The 21,604-nt window shown below is 40.4% G+C and overlaps 1 long non-coding RNA gene across 3 annotated transcripts in view; it reads left to right on the top strand.

Annotated features, from left to right (window-relative positions):
* LOC127059692 (uncharacterized) overlaps window positions 1-21,604 on the top strand; it is a 114,495-nt gene that overhangs the window by 42,820 nt on the left and 50,071 nt on the right. For all 3 annotated transcript variants that reach the window (XR_007777725.1, XR_007777724.1, XR_007777723.1), the window contains one exon: window positions 13,213-13,276. This is a non-coding gene — a long non-coding RNA (uncharacterized LOC127059692). The remainder of the gene's footprint in view (window positions 1-13,212; window positions 13,277-21,604) is intronic.

The following is a 21,604-nucleotide window of genomic DNA, read 5'->3' as shown; positions in this document are numbered from 1 at the left end:
AATACCATACTTCCTTTCCTTTGCCAGTAGGAATGGAGCTGTTTTTTGATGTGTGGTGCTTTTATGTGCTGACATGAACTTTGAAATTTTAGCCAGTATGGAAGCAAATCCTTTCCATACATCGCTCTGCTTTTCCTGTTTTCAGTGCTGTTGTTTTGGAGCAGTTCCAAGGACTGTTTATTTCAGATTCATGGCTGCTTCTTCTTTGTGCCTGTTTGGACTGGGGCTACTAATCAGTGCTCTCAAAAGACATCTGAGTAGGTCTTTAATTCACCACCTTACCCTTCCTAGAATTATTGTTGTGGTTGCTTGTAGCTGGGAGGATGTGTTCTCTCCAGGCCCTTGGTATTGCATCATGTAAGTGCAAGGTCACTTTTACAGCACTGGTTTTCATCCAGCTCCACTACTGCTTGTAAAGCGTTCTCTAATAACTGCTTGGCCTTTGGAATGAGACAGTCTCAGTCTGTTGCCAGTGGACATCTGGATCAGAGTCATGCCTGGCATTGACCAGCCCCCTTGACAGTAGTCTTGGCAAAGAAGTCAGGAGTTGAACAGACCATTAGATAATTACAATCTACTCCAAGGCCTTGCAATTAAAGATCCTAAAGAAATGGATGCAGAGAGTCCTCTTGTACTCATAGAAGTATTAAGTCCATAAGTATAAGTAAGTCCATAATAAGTAAGGAGTAATAGTGGCTCTGAAAATGTTTTGTTTTCTCTGACACAGAATGGCAAGCTTTTACCAACTGCTATCTCTCCTAGGGGGCTTGCAAAGCCAGGAGGTTTATAGAAGACAGGCCTGGATCTTTCTATGGCTTGTTTACCATCCATATGATGGTTAAATGTTTCAATTGTAGAGTTTCCTATTGCTAGTTGAGGAATCAGAGAGAGAATAGTTCTAAAGTGTAAGCTAAGCTTAAAGTTATCTTTTCTCTCTTCTCCAGGTCGAGCATGAGAGTTTTATAAGTCTGAAAATCTGACACTGAAGTTGTTGTTCTTCTAAGGAAACAAAGGGAATGATCATAGCATCTGTTTTCAACCTTTTTTATTTTGCCAGTACTTTTAGTGAGAAATCTCAATCTTTTCCATTTCCCCTCTGCCCTCTTGCTCTCCTGTGAAAGTGAACATGATTCACAGCTGGGCCTACACACTTAGAGAAGTTTGAAACTAACACTGTAAATTGAAGCTGGATTTTCTGTAAGTATTTCCTCTTAGCAAATCAGAGGTGTTTGTGTCTACTGTTTGCAGGTCCTCAGATAAAGTGTGATGAAATATAAGTCACTAGTCAGCAACAGCCTGTCTGAATGGCCTTTAATGAGGCTTTGGTGCAGAGTGTTTTAAGACTTTGTCTTTGAAATCAGAGCCTTTGCTTGTGCTGTGTTAGCACCCTTTCATAGCCAGAATCTGTATGAAGAAACTAAACAGCTTATTACTGTCTGGTAACATGCAGAAGCCCTAATCCAGAGGGAGACCTGACTAACAGGCCCAAAATTTATTTGGAATCAAAGGTCAGGAAACTCATGTTAATTATGATGTTGAACTGTTTCAGCAGTAGTTTGTAGTGCACTTTTCTCTCTGCATCAATCCTGTGCTACATTTATTTCCTTTTCTGGTGGTTTTGACTGACACAGAAACTGCTAATGGATTTCTGTAGGAAAGACTTCACACTCCAGATAGAATCACCTTCCAAAATGACTATCACTTTTGTTGTTACAGTGACCAATGACAGAGACATTATTTTTACTTTAATTTGTGGTTTATAACAGGGGAGTTAAACAGATTTCAGGACTGTAGTTCAAACAGTCATGTAGACTGTAGTTCAAACAGCATGTAGAATATTTTTCTCACATGAATCTTGCTGATTCCCTTAATTCTTGCTTCTCTCTGCTGTTTGTCACATATCATTTCAAGAGCTAGCCCCATCTCTGACTGCAGCTATTCGTTATCAGTCCCTTAGCCTTTACCACTTCCATTTGTAATTTAAACACCCTAATTTAATAGGTTTGTCTCATTATTTTGATTAATCATATTAACTCATATTAATTAAGAGATGGATTTAGGTAATGACAGAGGTTAATGGAGTCAGTTTTCACTTTCCCCTGGTTTTTCAGGGAAGGGGGGACATTGGTAGGAAGGGAAAATAGAAAGAGAGACTAGAAAGAGCGAAAAAGAGAAACTGGGGGGGAAATCTCAGTTAGCAATCAGAAATTCCCTGCTAATTGAATGTCTGATTTTATTAATGATGAAATTTATAAAGGTCCTTAAGAAAAGAAAAGAATTTAGCCAGTTCAGCAGTTAAGTGTGAATATTAACTAACTCCAAGATAAAAGTTTAAATATCCATTTTCTTTTCTTTTCTCTAGTTCTTTAAATAAAAAGCTCTCTTTGACACTTCATCCCATTAGAGCTTTAGCTTCCTTTGCCATCCGTTGCTAAATGTCTGGAGACTATGCAGAGAATGTAATGTCCTGTATGATTTAAGAAATGCTGACCCTGGAGGGTGGGAAGTTTATACATGGATCACCTTAGTGAACTTATTTTCCTTGATTCTTGCTCTCTGATGAGGCTTTGGTAAGTGGGAGAAGGTTTTCAGCTCTGCCCTACACTCTGTCTCTGCTCTGTCACGCTCGTTTCTCTGAGGCTCGAGAAAACACAAACCCCGAGCAGAGTGTCAGATCCAGACTGAACTTTGTGTTGGTGCTGTGGGCTACATTTCTATCTTCACAAAGGCATGGGGAATCCTTTGCTTATCCAAGACCTCCATGGCAGGGTCTAGCAGTTATTATTCCCAGGCATATGCAGACTGCTCCTAATTTGTCTCTTTCCTATTTGCACCAACACTGTATAGGCAGAGAATCCCATTTGGGGAGCAGAACTCTTCATAGCCCGTCTGCCATTGTGCAAATAACAGCATGAGGGCAAGTCAGTGCAAAGGTTTTCCATCCTGTGCTCCATGACACTTCAACTGACCTGCTTCAGTCAACGTTGGAACAGAATGTAATTTTGGAGCTGGAGTCAGTTGGTAGTGAAGTGTGGGGTAGCTGTGCAAGACGCCAGAGTAAGCAGGTAACCTTTTCCCTTACCAGAAAAGACATTTCCATGACAATAGTAACATTCCAATAGTAACATTCCAATAGTAATATTTTTGTAAGAATGCTAACAAGCTATATAAAATTTAGAGACTTAACCATACAGGAACAAAATCTGTTATGCAAACCCTAAATTAATAAACACAAGTAAGCACTTTGTACAATTTGTCACAAATCTGACTCAAAAAAATTAGAAGAAAAAAGTTGGTTTGTGAACCAGCTGTTACCAAAAATATTTTAACAAAGTTGACATCTTTGTATATACTCTTCCAGCAAATGTTGCTGTTGAAATGTGGTACCCATAAGTGGCTTATGAAAGGTAACCAATGGAGTTTGTAAGACCAGGTTCTAGTCTGAAGTGCAGTGCACTGTCAGCCCAAAGATTATAGGGCAATAAATTACAAAGCAAAACAGCAGGAACGTGGGGACCATTTCCTGTGAAGTGTTTGGGGAAATACCCTTTCAGTGAGACCAATTGTAGTCATCGTATTTATGTTAAATTGGTAGAATATACTGTCTGTGGAAGGACACACAGTACCTCTTGAGTATCCAGATTGTGCATCTGTGGGACAGTCCACAATCTCATATGAGTTCTTAATTTCATCCAGCTGAAGTGCTAATATCTAACCTGACTGCCACTCAGAAAAAAATTAATATGTATTCCAGAAGTTGATTATTTTCTGGTGATCTCTCAGTAAAACTGTGGAAATCTAAAGTGAGTTTTCTCCATAATCAGTATTTCAGAGTGGATGAATGTGACACGTTATTGTTCAAAATGCACTAGAGAAGTTGAAATCTGATAGACTAAAGACTGACTGACCTTTTTTCTGACTTTGATGAGAGCATCAAAAATCAATTTTGCTTTATGTATGATGTTCCAGAACAGGTAAAAAATATGCTATATTTCAAGATTGTTGGTAGCTCGAAAATGTTGACTGTCTGTTTCTATGAAGGTAGGAAACACTATGAAATTAACATTCCATTTGTTGTAGTTTCATTTAATCTTTGCTTAATATAAGCATCATTCAGCTAAGGAATGATTTCTGTGCAAAATGGCAGGTGTCCTGAACAGTGGAGAACCACGAGTTTGAAAGAGCCAGTTGGTATTCCCAGTTTAGTGTCTTTTGGCTTGCAGATAGAGATATAAGCCTGTAGGACTTGTATTTCAAAAGCATGAGGTTCAGAAGAGAGAGAATGCTGGGTATGTACCATTAAGGGACTTCAGAAGTAGATGACTGGAAGCATCTGAATGCAGCCTGACATTATGAAATGACCCAGCAAAATTTCACTAAATTGGGAATTAGAACAATATAACTGGCAGCATGTTTTTGTTCAGAGAGCTAAGGTCTTGTTCAAGCAGGGAAAGCCTCTCAGGCAGACTTTGTCTCTGTGGAGTCTTCTTTCGTGGCTACTGGCCCATCACAGCTTCCTCTCTACCTGGGAGTATTTCTAAAACTCCAGTCTCTGAAATCCTGCTTTCCCTTGAAGAATTCTTACTTTATTAAAGCCTGCAAAGCTTTTATCTCTTCAGAAAAGCTTGAAACGGTAGGATATTCATGGCTCAGAAAATGTGAAAGCCTGACAGGAAAATACGATACTTGTATGTGGATGTGTGTGTATGTGTGTATATATATATGTAACATTCAACAGTACCTTGTGATGTTTTAAGACATTTGGGAGATTATTTTGGAAACCAACTCACACTTGAAATTTTTCATTTAGCAAAACAGCCAGTGATCTCAGTGAAGGTTCAGATGGACAGGACATCAGGAACAATATTTTCATTGTGGTATTGGAAGGACTGAAATACTCCTTTATTAAGACTCCTAATAGATACTATTTGAATTAATAAGTGTCTAAAGGGCAAGTTTGAAAAAAAAGCTTGACTTTAAAGGTTAGGATTTTTTTTTCACACTCCATCATTGTAGTTGATGTTGAGATTTTTTTTTTAATTACAGTAGACATGCAACCAGAGATTTGCATACTGAGAAAAAGTCCTAAATGGGCAAAAGCAGATTGTACTGTTGGACTCTGACTACAAATAAAGATTGAAAAAAAAAATAACACAGACAAATTCTATAAATAGGATATTTTTCACCTAAATAAACCCGTGGTAGTTTAATCCTGACTTTTTTTTGTGTTGAATTTACACCAGATGAAAGTCAGTGGAGTTGCTGCACAGTGTACAGTAGCACAAGGTTAGAGCCAAGTGCTGTATCATGAAATATTACATGTAAGTGTATACATGCTTCTTTGTGGGTGCACTGTATCTCTGTGTCTATGCATATTCAAGTGTATATATTTCACAGCTGCTGTCTGCATAATTCACTTCCAAACCCAGCATGCGTTCATTTTCATAACTTTTTGTTCTATTACAATATTAATGGGACTATCAATGGGAAAGGACAAGAGAAGCATTTTTAATGTTTATCTGACAGTTGCAAATTTCACTTGAGGTTGTTTACTGGGATCTGATTGTTGGCAAAGAGGAGTAGGAAAGGCAGCAAGATGAATGGGATCACAGGAAGAAGAGATGTGTTTATGGGTCCTCTTAGCACCATCTAAGAGTAATAAAAAGTCCTGTTTTACCCCTCCTTTACCCAGTCTTCAGTTTAAAACACCAAAAAATGAGGGATTGTTTTAATTAACTTCTATTTAATCCAGGTGGCCTGTTCAAAGTGAAACACATTGCATTTAAATATGTGAAAAATAGGTGTATATGTTTATTCTCATCCAGGATCTTTTCCCCAGTGGCAAAAATGCCAACAAAAAAGAGAGAGTTTGTGGACTTGTGGATGAATCTGCAACGTGATGTCAAACTGTGTACCAAATTACTGTCAGAGCTTGTCTTTTTTGACCTTCAGTTCTTGGACTACCCTAAGTGAGACTTATTTTCTTACAGGAGAACTAAACATTTTCCCAGTTTTGCTCTGCAGTTTTATGAACTAGGACATGGCACATCCAAATTTTCTGCTCTGCAAAAAACATTACCTCAGACAAAAAAAAAAAAAAAAAAAAAAAAAAAGGCAAAAAAAGAGCCTCCAAAACAACAAAACCAACAAACCATCTTGGAATTCCATTTGTATGTTAGTTTATGTTTTAAAGTGTTTGAGTTTTTCAACTAGAAGTTCAGAGCACCTTCAACTAGAAGTTCATGGCACTTTCCATGAGCCAGTGTTTAAGAACAGAATCAAAAATTTATAGACTATAGGTAGCACAAAAATGGTAGTGTGGTAGGCCAAGAGTATTGTGTTCTGCTCTGGTACCTCTGTCACAGACTACTGCAGAAACAGAAGAATTTTAGAGCTAGGTAGAGGGCTAAGTTGTTTGGAAAAACAGGCTGTTTATCTGTAGTGATAATGTGAGGGAAGAGTTTAATTTTTCACAGAAAATGAAATAAATTTTAACTAGTTATATAGATTTGAACTGCTAAATTTTTCTTTCTGGAAATCTCAACTCACGTGGTTCTCTTGCTGTTCTTCTCATTGGGCTGGGCTGTTTTGGTGGACTCTGTCTCCTTTGATGCACCTTTACTGCTCCACTAAGAAGCTTTTGTGATGACTTAGGCCCCCACTACAGAGCACTGTGGCAGATTTTTTCAAATAAAATGTATGAAGTTTCTAAAGGAAGCAGAACCTTTCCCCAAAATTGTAATTATGTCAAAGGTAATTAATTTGGAGGAAAGCTTGCAAGAACTTTCATTTGTCAGTATATAAAATAAAAATCGTCATAATACATAGTGCATGAATTCTTACTGTGCTTTATCAGTGGGGAAAAAATAAATTTGGAAAGGGACAGATACAAAACCCTGGAGGGAGAAATCAAACAGCTGTACAAATTGGGGCAATGGATGACTTCTACCATTTGCTGTCTTTCAACAAAGCAGCTCTCAGACAGAGTTAGACTGCTGTGTCCTGCACTGAAAATGCTGTGGTAGAAAGACGTAGCACAGGTAGTACATGGGAAAGACAGCTTGGATGGGTAATGAGGGAATTTGACCAGGAACCAGTCAACCAAAATAGTGACCTTTCCAAGATGCTGTTGTGAGCCTGCCTGGTCTGTGAGCATTTGGGCTGGATTGTTTTGGTAGGGACTCCCTTTTCTGGCATGTGGTCCTGCCTTTCCTGGATCCCTCTCTTTCCCATTCTGTGAGCAGGGGAGAGCCATGGGGGCAGACAGTGTATAGTCATGAACACAGTTCAGGTGATTGGAAAACTGTCATGTGGGAAAAGGGGGAAGGTGAGAATGTGCTTCACTGCTGCTTGTGACAGGAATCCCAGAGAGACACAGAGACATCAGTGGAATCTACACATCACTGCCCATTAACTCCACTAGCTGTTTATCAACTACCAGCACTAATTTCTGTTCAGTGTTATGTTTGGGTTAATTACAGTTAGGTTCCTTTCAGTAGTTAGATTAATTACAGTTGTGTATTCCCTGTTGTCACTGCCCCCAAAAGAGGGTCTGATCCTGGCTCGGTTTCCTACCCGCAAATTCCAAATTGAAAGTGGGACTAAGGTGGTCTGGGGCAGTGCTTTGTTAAAAAGCCAATGGAGCATCAGCCATGTTGCAGGTGTCTTTACCAAAGGCTTCCCCAGCACTTTAAAATCAATCTAGATCTAGTGTGTCCCTGTTTAGAGATCCTTCCATGCACTGTACAAAACAGGCAGTACACTTACCCCTGTGATCCATGTGCAGCTCTCTTTACAGTGCCACTGGTCCCTGCCTACCTTGAGAGCCAAAACCTCCTTTTCTGGAAGGTCTGCAGGAGGAGTCCTACCCCTTAGTTTAATAGTGAAATTGTGGGTATAGTATCCAAACATATATTAATTGGGCTGCCAGGGCCAAACCCACTCTAATTTCTCCTCAGTTTGCTGCAAACTGGCCTCTGGATTCCAGTTCTTTGTAGCAAGATGGCCTCAGCAGTCTACCACCATAAAGGTGGCATCAGCAGTGCCTTTATTCTGTCATGCAAATGTCTACATCTTCAGTCCCAATCAATGAATCTTTCTAGCCTGATTCTTTTGGTAAGAAACTAGAGTGTTTTTTGGTCATAGACACAGCCCTCTGCACACAGGACAGTCTCATCTATCGGTCTAACCATTAAACTGAAAGTCCCTTTCTGAAGTCACTTGACTTCACTGTCCCAGCTTTTTTCTTTGGGGAAAGGAATTCAGCTCCTTCTTGCAGGGCAAGGGCTGGGGAGTGCAGCTGACAGACTGACAAATGAGCCTACTGGAATGGAGTAGGCTCATTTCTTCCTTTTTGTTGTACCTGATCCTACTTTTAGGGCCCCTCTGGTAAAAAGTACAATCCGGGGACAGACACCTCTCACAGCAAAGGTGGCAAATATTTGGTAGCTTCTGGAAAAAGCTCTGCAGGAGTGCTTTCAAAAGTTGCCTTTATGAAATAAGATAACACATAGGGAAAATGGAGAACAGTTACATGTAAATTCTACCGTACTAGAACAAGGCAGAGCTCCACAATCCTGACAGGAGGTTGGTTCAAAGCAGATTAACTTCTGTGCTTGGCTGCTGGAGGCTGTGGCACCTGAGAGCACTAGGATGTTTAAAGAGGAACTAAGCAAATTTGTGGATAACAGACTAATTAAATTGGTGCCAAAGAGAACTTGGGGAGGTACTGCTGAATGTTACAGTTCTGAAGTAAGAAAGGAGCTGCAAAAGTGGAATTAGAAGAGATGGTACATGGCTCTGCTCAGCTTGCTTTGTTTTGGAGTGTTGTGTGTGACAGAAAACTGGTGTGACAGGACTAAACGTGAGGTGACCTGTGGACAGAATTACCAGAAGAACTTGTGATCCCAGTGGCCTACACGGGTTTTATGTGAAAATAGATACTTCTGCTGGCTCTGAGGTGGGTGTATTGAACAGTGAATTGTTTCCTCAGGGTGATATTGACTGACATTATTATTTATGTGCTGTAATTTTCCTTAACATATCCCAGGTTGGCAGGTGGATGAAACTGAATGGACACCAACAGCATAAGCCCATGAAAAAATATCTTCAGCAGTGCTATTTGTGCACCAAGGCTGGAGCTTGTTCTGTGGCTCAGGATGTTGGGACAGACTGTGTGCTTTCTGCCTCTTTTTATTCTTCAGAAGCCCCTTCAGCAGTGAGCACTGATGTGCAATAGGCTCTGCTGAAACATGCTGGCGGGAGTGATTCTCAGCTGGGTGACATGATGGTACCTGTTCATGCTTCATGCTTATCCTAGAAGCTTGTTTCCCAGGATCATGCCAAAATGTTGAGAACAACTATGCTTGTTAATGCCGAAATATTATTACAATGCCTTCGAAACAGTGATGCTGAAAGTCATGTTCCATGTGCTTATGTGAAGCTCTGCTCTAAGACAACTGGATGCCATTTCCAGGTCATATCCTGAGGTTGTAAAGGTGTTTGCTGTATTTATTCTCTCTTTCCAAAGGAATGTCTTGCAGCCGTACACAGCTCTTCTCAGAATAAGCTTTCATAAGACACAATGGGGAAATTTGGTAGTTATGTTTAATATATTTATAGTTACCTTTATTCATATTCATAAAGTGCTTTGCAGGCATTTACAGTGCATTTTCAGATCCTGCTCCTAAAATAAGAAAGTGGTCTGTCTAACTTGAAGGAAGGAGAATAAAGGTAAAAGAACACAAAAGGCTCTTGCTCAGGATTACTTAGTGACTCTGCAGATAGAGTCACTAGGCATTGATATCTGAAGTCTGGTGCTTTTATTTGTGCCTCAGAATTTGGGTACACTGCTGATGGCCTGGGGAATCACTAAATAATAACTTTGCTATGATTGGTAGTAATAAACATACTCTCAACTGTACTTCTTGGGAGGATGGCACTGGAGTGTGCATGATGGGAAGGTTGTACAGACTGGCAAATAAGTCCCTAGGTTTCACTGGGTACTGGGTACGTGAAGGTGAGAAGAAGGAAGAACTCTGAAGTATCAATCTGAATTTAGCACTAGAATTTATTATCACTGGATGTTGTAGGTGACCAAGAATATAAATGATATTAGGTATTCAAGTCCATTGATGGCTAATAAATGGAATGGTTTAATACAGCCTTTGGCTTTATTAACTCACTAAAGGACAGGGTACTAGAAGAGTAGGTAGACACTTTGCCAAACACCTGGCACCAGCTGCTGGATATTTGGTGTGATGGACCTTTAGTCTGTCTGCTCTTACAAACTTCACAATGCATATTTGCTATGACAATCAATATAAGCTGTAGTCTTGAGAATGATGGATAGTTAGTAATATTAAAAGCTATGACAAGGTCCTACAGCAACTCTTCTACTTCAATATTCCTTGCTCTGTCCTTGCAGCACTCTATGCAAAAGCCCAGTTCTCCAGTCTAAGAAGTTGATAAGTATCAGGTAGCACAGTCCTGCTATCAGAACTGGTGGTAGGGACTTGCTCAACCTGTGATTATATGATCTCCTACTACGCTGTGCTCGTGAAATTGCAGTGTTTCAGAAGCAGTTTAAGTCTGAGATCCTTTTGTGTTGATACACGAGCTAATGTTAAACATTGTTGTTCTAGACTTTGATAAATATGTTAATTATATTCTGTGTTCTCTAAGTGCTGTTACAGCAATACTGTTCACTTTCTGTCCTGACTTTTGCTGCCTGTGTTGTGAAGTAGCCTGACATATATCTCGTTTACAGGTGCCAGTGTTTTCAAGTAAAGTGAAATTATTCCAAGGTCTTTTTGAAATTAAATACTACATGTGCCTTGCACATAATAAACCTTTTTTCAAATGCCAATTGCACAACAAAGCTGTTGACATCTCAGTGTTTTGTATACTTTTGAGAAGTCAAATGGCTAGTATTAAGAAAAGATGTATCCTGTACCAAAAGTGTAAGACATAAATGAAGCAACTGGGGAAAAAACTTCCCCAGACCCTTCCTTATTTTCAAAAATCTTAAATACGTTTAAATTTGAAATCTGCTGTTCATTCATGGACTATGCTTGTAACATTCAGATTTGTTTCTGTGACTTACATGGCTGGGAAAGGAAGAAATTTTGGAGCATAGGGAAGGTTTTTCAGAAATCACACACCTCTGTGTCTGCTTGGGAAGAATGTAAATGTGGCTGTGTTTCCCCATGATTGTCCAGAAGATAGCCTCTTCGGCATTCCACTGGATGGCCACCTGTCCGCCTGTAATAAATGATGGCTATAAAGGGAAGTGATTGCAGCTATGATACAGCCAGAGGCATTTGTTTATATTCTTATAATATGTATCAGATTGAATAGAAATTATCACAATTGACAAATGGAGAGTGAAGATAGTTGGTGGGTATGAGGAAGCTCAGTAAGAGCTGGGCCAGCTGCGAACTTCCTCTAGTGAAGGCTGTCACCAGAAAGCAGGTGTCAAGCCAACAAGTGATGAATGGTGAAGCTGGAGGCTTGCCTGTGCTAATGATCCACAAATCTTTGTATAGCAGCTCACAGTCAGTGAAGCCTTTTGTTGCTACTCAGAAAGGCTCCTGATGGGTGAAGTCTATCACTTTGGGCATGGAGTCTGTAATTCAGTAAAAGGGAGGCAAAGCAGAGGAGTATTCTTCAGCATTTCTCCAGAAGAGTAGTACTGACATGCAGTGTTTCCCCTCATAGTTTAAGCGTTGGCAAGACCAGATGGCTGAACCCAAGCAGAGCACACTTGGCTGGATGTAGAAATGCTATTATATGTTACTATAACGATAATACTGGTGTGTGAACAGGGGAAAGGGATATTCCTCAGAACATTTTCAGATCAATAAATTACCTTACATGACTGCTTTCCTGGATGGCTGCTACTATTTCTCCCTCTTGTGTCTGTGTAGATATAACTCTTCCTTCTCCAGATCAAGAAACTCAGTATGTCCAAGTGAGAAGTCTAAGAATTTATTAGTGCCTGGAGAGAGAAAGTCCATTCAATCTGAAAACAGACTGAATGTTTTAAGCTCCCAGTAGCATCTGATCTTTTTAGCCAAGTCTTTGGAGGGATACTGGAACTAAAGAAAAATCTTGGACCAGAGATGAAAAAATGTCATGGCTTAACCCCGGCTGGCAGTGAAACACCATCCATATGCTCCCTTATTCCCCATAACAGGATGAGGGGAGAAAGGATGAGAATTAGAAGAGTAAAAGTGAGAAAACTCATGGGCTGCAGTAAAGACAGTTTAATAGGTCAAGAAAAAGCCATGCACACAAGGAAAGCAAACAAAGAATTCATTCACCACTTCCCATGATCAGGCAGGTGTTCAGCCATCTCCAGGAAAGCAGAGCTCCATCATGTGTAATGATTACTTTGGAAGACAAATACCATAATTCTGAACATCCTCCCCTTCGTTCTTCTCCCTCTCCCCTTATGTAGTGAACATGATGCCATATGATATGTGAGGTCCCTTTGATCAGTTGAGGTCAGCTGTCCTAGCTGTGTCTCCCTCCTTCTGCACGCCCAGACTCCTTGCTGCTGGGATGGTGTGAGAAGAAATTATCTGAAACAAAACCAACATAAGAAACAATTTCTCATGACAAGTAACAGCACCTGTGGTGCTAGACATAAATATAAAACAAGAGTGGCCAAATCTCTAGAATATATGCAGCTGGTAGAACCAGTGAATATATGCCCTCTGTGATTTGCAGGAGAGTGTGGTGGTGTTCGCAGGGGTCCCAGGATGAGGGAAGAGATGAGAATCTTGACTCCATGTTTCAGAAGGCTGATTTATTATTTTATGATATATATTATTTTAAAAGAAAATTATATATTAAAACTACACTAAAAGAATAGAAGAAAGGATTTCATCAGAAGGCTAGCAAGGAATAGAAAGGAATGGAAACAAAAGCTCGTGACTCTCAGAGAGTCTGAGCCAGCTGACTGTGATTGGCCATTAATTAGAAACAACCAACATGGACCAATCAAAGATGCACTTGTTGCATTCCACAGCAGCAGATAATTATTGTTTTTCTTTTCCTCTGAGGCTTCTCAGCTTCTCAGGAGAAAAATCCTGGCAAAGGGATTTTTCAGAAAATATCATGGTGACAAGAGAGCTTTTTGGGTTCTACATGTGAAGCTACATTCCTGCAGATACCTGTAATGATGTGCCATATTCTTATTTCCTGTAGGAAACTTTGGAGGTGGGATTGTTGAAAGAGATGAAGTAAGAATGGCTGCGGAAGCAAAGTGCAGGTGAGAGTGCTGCAAAACAGATCAGTTCCATTCTTTGTGTTTTTTTCCCTTTTTTGTATGAAGGAATAAAGATAGCATCACCATCTATCTTGAGTAGAGAGAAACCCCATGGATCAGGCAACAAGATCTAGAAGAACCTAATGACTTCTCACCCTTCTGTTGATCTCTGAAAATGTTCCATATAGGCCCAGTTTATTTGTGAGTCTGTGGGATACAGAGCTCACTTGACTGAGAGCTCCTCAGGAGAGAGGCTCATCACATATCTACTGTCAGGAGTAGGAATAGACTGGGTTATAAGGTGCCTTGTGCTCTTCTTCTCTTTACTAAAGTACTGCCTTGTGCCTGGTAAGGGAGGCTACCCCCTAATTCTTGGAGTCTTTCCCTAAAGCTGTATTTTCAGTTTGGTAGAAAATGTATGTCCCAAATACTCATTACTCCCGCTGGATGATAAGTTCAGGGAGTGTTGCCAGTCAACCCTATGCAAGGACTTTGAACTTGGAAAGGAATGTTCTCTCCTAATTTTCTGTCCAGATACTGAATACTACTAGGGAAAGGGTTATACATGAGCTGGGTGATTGAAAACAACATTACAGAAAAGTGAAACATTTGAAAGAAACTCCAGTTTTTTCCTCATGCATTAGCTCTGCTGACAGCTGCTACCTTTGGTTTCCCCAACAACACCGGAAGTTGTTGGATACAAATAAACTCTCCTTTCTTTTTTTGTGCTGCTTACAGTTAGAAGATGAATGGTTATTTGTCTGGCTTCAAATGGAACAGCAAACTGTTCTGACTGCAGACCCATTGGCTTTGGCCTGCTTCCTTGTCTTAAATTTCTTTTCACACTTGATGTTTGTGCAGTGAGAAGGTTCCTTTCCACGGACCTGGCTTAGATAGAGTTCGCTGCTCTACACACTGCGGTCTGCTTTTGCTAGGACAGAAAGTTCCTTGCATAAATTAATAAATCACTGAATGCCTGATGTGATCAATATATACCTTCCATAGTGAAATTTTGCTAATCAGCTTCTCCAAGAAAGGAGGAGGCTAAACTTGGTACATATACACTTCAAATCATGTTATGTCTATCAATATGCTGTTTCAGGGGATTTTGTCACAGATGCTGGCACTGTAAAGTCTCTAAAGCAGTAATTATGATGTGTTTCTGCTTATGAACCATTGTTCAACAGAAGGACATTATTTTTATCCTCATGTTTAGAATGATGTGTTTATTTTAAGTTTAATGTCACAGCTGTGGGCTTGTATTCTTAGTTCTGCCATCAACTCCTGTGGTCTGGAGGATTCACTATTGGTTTGTGTCCTGTACTTTTGATGGGACAGCAATACTTCTGAAACCACTCCAAAGTCTTTAGGCAAGATGAACCACCCAAAGAATGTTTTGTGAATAAACTACTTGGCTGAAAAGTAAAGCAGAAACTTAAAAATCCCTTTGCTGATTTCTTAATATCTTTTTGTTTTTAAAAAAAAAATCAACTCTCCTTCTTATAAAGCTTTCAACAGAATAATTTTGACACGTGTTTTAAACCTGAAAATCTTTACAATAGGAAAAAAGCCTATTTATTTCCTCATCTTTACTATACTTTTCTTTGTGTGTTACATTGACAAATTCTTGTCATCTTTTAATACAGAGAAGTACATAATGGTGTTTTAAGGCTGAATCTAAGGCAGTCTGAATTTATCCACTCAGACCTGGTACTGAGGTGATAATAAAGTACTTATAACTTTGCTTAGATAAGTGCCACTTTGTTGGGGTATCAGAAGTAAGGTCTGTGCAGTTTTAACAATTAAATTAGCTAACAGCAGTAATTAGGTGTTGTCTCTTAAATATATTTGTTAGCAGGTGTGGACACACCTAGACTTGTGATGTGTGACTGAATGAAAGATATGTCTTTAAAAGACCCCAAAAAATTGAAAACCAAAATCACGTAACAAAACAATCAGCTTCTCCTGGCTTTTGGAGGTTCACTTTCTGATGTTTGATGGAACATTATAGATCTGAAGGACAGAGCTGTTGCACTCATCTAACTGGCACTTTAGTAATAACTTAATTTGCTGCAGCTTCAGCATAGCTGTGCTTACCCACTTTTGAGTTTGACTGAGTATTATCCTTCATATTCTTACTCCGCTGTCTTCTTGTAGCTGAAGTTGAAAGTGTCTACTGCCATATTCTTTTGGGAACACTGACTTTCATTCAGAGATACATTTGAGCTACAGAAACATTTAAAATTAAATAGAAAGAGATAACAGGCAGGCAGTGGCAGCATATCTCACCAGTATAGTGCTAAATTAATTGAACACTGGGAACTCATTAGTAAAGTTATGGAAGATACAGGAGGCCATAATATATGTTGATTACATAGCTGCCACCAGGATATTTTCCTAGCTGCGAAAGCTTTTCCCTTAACACAAACTGCTGTGGGTTGGGTGTGAGTTTTCTTTTTCCAACCAGGACTTTTGTACATGGAATAATGGCCTTTACTCAAGTTTGGAAAGTCCTCTCTGTTTCATCAGCAGGGATGTATGAAAAAAAATAACCAGTGGAGAATGAGAGGAACTGAACAGGATTAAATTAGTCTGTAGAGGATACTGTCAGTGGAGGTAAAAATGAGTGTAAGCTGATAAAAGCTGTTGTAGTGCTAATGAGAAGCAATGGGCTGAGCATGGCTGCTCAATGTGCTTCCTAGAGAAGAATGTTTTTCCTCTGCTTTTGGTTGGGAAACTTTCCATCTTTGTCCTCTCTATTCACATTGACAAAATCCATGGGAACTTTGGCAGTATGAAGCAGCTGTAAATGTTTCAACAAGAATTCATGTAGCTTGGTATCATGTTTGATGATGACACTACTGCATACTTTGAGAAGAACGGTAGCATTTGGAAATCTAGCATTTGGGCTTCCTGAGCCAAAAGTTTCCTATTAACTGCTGTGATGAACTACATTCAGCAAAGCAAGAAGGGGAGCTGTGTAACTTAGATGTTCTTTGATACTTGAAATATACTCAGAAGTGAAAACAAAATACCTTTAGTCAAGTATAGAGGTGGTTGTAGGGCAACAGTGCCCTGGCTGTTTTGATGTACTTAAAAAAGCAAAGTTCGTCTTTAAAATGAATGGGAAGGAGTTAAATGAAACCCTGTGACCAGGAAGAAGGTAGGACTGGAAAATGCAATCTGTATGGATCATTGTCTCAGTCCAGAAGAGGTCTTGTTTCTTTGGTGTATGATATGAATCACAAGAGGAGCTGGTTCTCACTCCATAAATTTGTGACTTAGTTTGGACTTTGTCTTGTTCTGGAGAGAAAGTATATCCTTGTTAATATGGTTGCAAAGAGGCCTGCCACTGTGTAAAAGAGAAGTTTAATTATACCAGGGTCCCTTCAACACTTAGAGCTTTCTCAGAGCACTCAGTTTGTATGTGAAACAGAACTGATTATAGCCTTCATGTGAGACTAGAAAATTAATGGTTAATGGCTCAAACATTCAACCATTTGCAAAACAGTAGTGATTTGCTGATGATGTGCAAGGTCACAGCCCAGGTGCAGAACGGTTGAACAACCGCCATAGGATGCTATAAGCTGGGGTTTGAGCTAGATAAGGGAAGAGTCTGATAAGAAGCAGATCCTGTGAGGTGGGATTTTAGCATGTGTGCTTTTTGTCAGGGCAATATCCTTATGCAATTGGCTCAGGTGTGAAAATGCCCTGAGAAGTATCAACATTCACATGTAGACCTCAAGGTATTTGTCCCTTCTGATGAGCCCTAGTAGGCTCAACTACTGATGTGAGAGGCAGCTGTAACTTCTTAAAAGTTGTCATAAATCATCAAAGACTCTGGAAGTGCTCTGTGATCCCCCATGTGTTCCATCAGACGGTGTAAAACTCCCCACCCCAGGGGAGGTATCTGGACATTCCCACCTGGAACCTGAGCATATTAATATATGCTTTATATAACCCATAATATATGCTTTAATTATATAAACCATTGAACTTTGTGTTTTGTGGGCTTCCCCACCCCTGGATTAAGACTGTGACCATCTCTTCAGCCAATGGAAATTGCAACAATCAAGTCTCATCACTGCATTCAAGGGTGGTGAATATGTACCTTTCTACTTTTATCCTTTTTTTTCTTTTTCTTTCCTTTCCTTTATATGTTTTCTTAGGCGTTATTTTTATGCTTTTAGATTGTTGATTTTTTAACCAAAATGACTACAAGTACCTTGAACTTCTAAAGTTTGCGAGTAAAAATTTGTCATTGAACCTCTTGAGAATTTTGTTGTTTCTTTGTAGACTGTGCAGAGTAAATCAAACAACCTTCCCCTAAACTAACTGAGCAGACCAGGGCAAAACACTTCCTTGCTTGGAACTGGGCCATGAGGCTTGGAGTATGAAGAACATTTATGTGTGTGTGGCTGGGATGAAGGTGGAAAAGGGACAGTGAGGACCGGAGCCTGCACTGTTCTTGGTTGTGCATGTTAATAACCCAAAAAGGAATAGGCTATGAACAGTCCAACCAACTCGGTCTCAGCCACAGATTCCTGGCAAGTAGATGCTATTTAGGACTGGCATCTATTTTGAAGAAACGTAAATCAGAAAGCCATTACTTGTGAGACAAAGTGATAAAAAACATAGTGTGTGGGATTTCCTCTTTCTTACAGGTTTATTGCTTGTTCTTTCTACCCACCTTTTAAGGAGAATCAGGGATTTGAGTAATTTGTTGAGTTTTGCATGTGTGTTATTTTCTTCTTACTTTTTCCTGACCTGCTGGTTTCTCTTCTTTTCTCTGTATCTGGGCTTTCCAAGCTGGCATATATCTGTAGCATGAATGTGAAATCATGCAGCTAGGCCATCCCCTTTCTCCTACAAAAAACCAAAACACAACAACAACAAAAACAAAATAAAACAAAAAAAACCCACCAAAAAACAACCCAGCACTGACTTACTTCTGCTCTTCCTAGCACCCTAGGGCTCCTTGTGCAGTATTTAAGCATTATTGTCAGTAGGATGACACTCCCTTTGGGGTGCTTGGAAACCCTAAGTGGATAAGGCTTTTATGTCACTCTTGAGGGTTTCCTCCACACACACACACACACACACACACACTCCCAACTGTGTACTTATTCTCAAATTTCAATCTAGATGGTGACCTCTGCATTTTGTTCTGTTGCATCCCAGACATCCTGCATGCAGGTGAATATTCTTCCTATACAGAACTGATGGCTCTTCTCTCGAGTAAGTCAGTGTTGCCCCTACCTGGGCTGCTGGATAGGAACAGGAGGTATAACATCTCTAGTCCTCCTTTTTTAACAGTTTTGCCCCCTGTGAAGGGTGTGTCCTATGGCAATACATCTCAGCATATCCTCAGTGCATAATTTGCTCTGAAGCCTAGTTTTAACAGCAGTAATTGCCTTCCCTGTTGTTTTTCAATAAAGAACCACCACATGCTTTACATGGGTTAATGAACTGAGTACGCCATGTGACATCATTCTCTCTCATTATTTTCTGGGGGAATGAAGTAAACTAAGCATTATGATGGGAATTGACAACAACTTGTAGCCTAATGCAGACCACACAGCTCTTTCCACTAAATGAAAGGGCACATTCACTCTGAGCTGGATAGCTTTTGGGTTCTGACTTCCAGCCACTAGCTCATGACATTAGGCAATGCTTCCTCTTCTCCTTGTCTCTTTCTTTTTCACTTTGGCTCTTCCATCTGCTCACCTGAACAAAATCCAAGATAAGAGAGTTAACAACAAGCAACATGGGGTGGGAATCTTTCCACTGCACCCTCTCCCCACCCCCCCTCCTGTCCATACAAGATTGATAATGAAACCAATACCTTTCACCAGCGTAATTTTCATATTTAATGAGCGTGACTCAGAAACTATTACATTAATTAGTCAAATCCCACAAACCGTTAATGGTGCACGTGGTAATTAATATTGTATTCAATTAAAAGATGACCTGTTTCAGGTGCCTTCCCCTGGTTTGGGGGGCTATTTGCAGAAAGCGTATGTTCCAATGCCTGAGGCCAAGCCTTTGATTTTGTTCCAGTGGTGGGCAAGGGAGGTATTTTTTTTTCCTATTTAGATTTTATGGTTTTTTTCCTCCATGAACATATGCTGGTTTCTCCCCCCAGCCCCCACCCCTCCATCTCCAAACGTGCTGCTCTCACTGTACAGACAGCCTGCTTGCTGTGATTTATGGGTTAGTGCAGCGCGGGGCTCACAGACTGGAAAATTTCCAGTTTACACAAGAATTCCCTGAAAAATGAGCTTGGTTAATTTATTTCTTTCATTAACGAGTTTGAACTGTGAGATAATCTTTCTGAAACCCTCTATCCTCACCCTCACAAACACTGAGAAGCAAATAGGGTCCCTGTACTGCTTTCACAGGGCTCAAAATTGCACTTTAACTAGCTGTGGACAAGTATGTGTGGTCAAAACTTATTTTTGAAACTTATTTACAGAGGAGAGGGGTTTTTTTTTCACCTGAAGGTGTGGAGGTCCTAAGTCCTAATGTTAATGCTGCAGTTCCGCTCATCTGAGTTAACTCACTGCTATATCCTGCCTGTGGAGTTGCTGCTCCTCGGTTCTGTGGGAGGAGGATGCAGGCTTTAAGATAAGCCCCCTCTTGTTCAGCTGTGGTTCACTGGTTGCCTAAAATCCACAGACTATATCCAGGAGTTTCCTGTGCTATTTCCTCCTTCTCAGTATGAGGTGAGGAGTTGTGCACAGGTCCAGTCCTGATGCTTCTGTCTGATGATGTCATCTGAGGTTCACTGGTTACAGTTGGGGTTGTTTCTTCATATCAGTTTGGGCCATTGCATCAGAATCATTAACAACAGCATTGATTGTCTGTGGTATGCTACGACTACTACTACCACCACCACCACTGTCATTGTTTGAGCAATAATAATAATAATAATAATAATAATAATAATAATAATAATAATAATAATAATAATAATAATAATAAGTTTGTATGTTTGTTTGTTTTTGTAGTGTGTGTGTTTTGTTTGTTCGGGCTTTTTTTTAGCTTTTTCCTCTTTTGTCCTGGTCACAGTTATGGTATGTTTCCACAATACTTCTACTCCATGTTGAATGGCTTGGAGTTGTCTAGCTAGTCCCTTCAGATCATATTCCAAGATCTTGCTTGAAGTCTCTCTGATATTCCTGTGTTCTGACGTAAGAAGGATGTGGACTTGATGGAGCAAGTCCAGACAAGAGCGATAAAGTTGATGAGAGGTCTGGTGCCTATGAAGAAAAGATGTGAAATCTGGAGCAATTCAGCCTGGAGAAGAGCAGGTTATGTGGAGACCTCAAAGCAAACTTTCAGTATCTAAAGCGGGCCTACAGGAAACCCAGAGAGGGACTCTTCATCAGGAACTGCAGTGATAGACCATGGGAACAGACTGAAAAAGGAAAGGTTAGATATTAGAAAGAAATTCTTTACTGTAAATGCAATGAGACATTGGAAGAGGGTGCCCTGGAAAGTTGTGGATGCCTCAATAACAGACATGTAAAAGGCCAGGTTGGATAAGGACTTGAGCAACCTGACAGAGTAATGTCCCTAACCCTAGGTAGTAAAGGCAGCCTTGGGGCTACGACTGGTTTGAAAGAGAAAGCTATGGAGGAAGGCATGTTGTGGCAGTTTTGTGTTCCCCCTGGGATGCCTTTTGCAGCTGCAGTGTGCCTGGAGCTCTGGGCTTTGTGGTTTTGAAAACCCCAACCCTAGGCGCAACCCTAACCTTAACCCTAGTCAGTTTTGGAAGCCTTGGGCTGTGGCTGGTTCGGAGGAGAAAGCTGTGGAGAAAGGCATGTTGTAGCAGTTTTGTGTTCCCCTTGGGATGCCTTTTGCAGCTGCAGTGTGGCTGGAGCTCTGGGCTTTGTGGTTTTGAAAATCCTAGCCCTAGGCGTAACCCTAACCCTAACCCTAGGCAGTACAGGCAGCCATAGCATAGGATTGGTTGTGAGGAGAAAGCTGTGGAAGAAGGCATGTTGGGGCAGTTTTGTGTTCCCCCTGGAATGCCTTTTGCAGCTGCAGTGTGGTTGGAACTCTGGACTTTGTGGTTTTGAAAACCCCAACCCTAGGCGCAACCCTAACCCTAACCCTAGTCATTTTAGGCAGTCTTGGGCTACGTCTGGTTTGAAGGAGAAAGCTGTGGAGGAAGGCATATGTTGGCAGTTTTGTGTTCCCCTTGGGATGCCTTTTGCAGCTGCAGCATGCCTGGAGCTCTGGGCTTTGTGGTTTTGAAAACCCCAACCCTAGGCGCAACCCCAACCCTAACCCTAGTCAGAGCATTGCATTGTGCCCTCATCGATA

The sequence above is a fragment of the Serinus canaria genome, chromosome 5 (assembly GCF_022539315.1).
Source record: "Serinus canaria isolate serCan28SL12 chromosome 5, serCan2020, whole genome shotgun sequence".
Classification (NCBI taxonomy): domain Eukaryota; kingdom Metazoa; phylum Chordata; class Aves; order Passeriformes; family Fringillidae; genus Serinus; species Serinus canaria.
The sequence above is the reverse complement of the archived record's forward strand: the minus strand, read 5'-3'. Positions and strand labels throughout refer to the sequence as shown.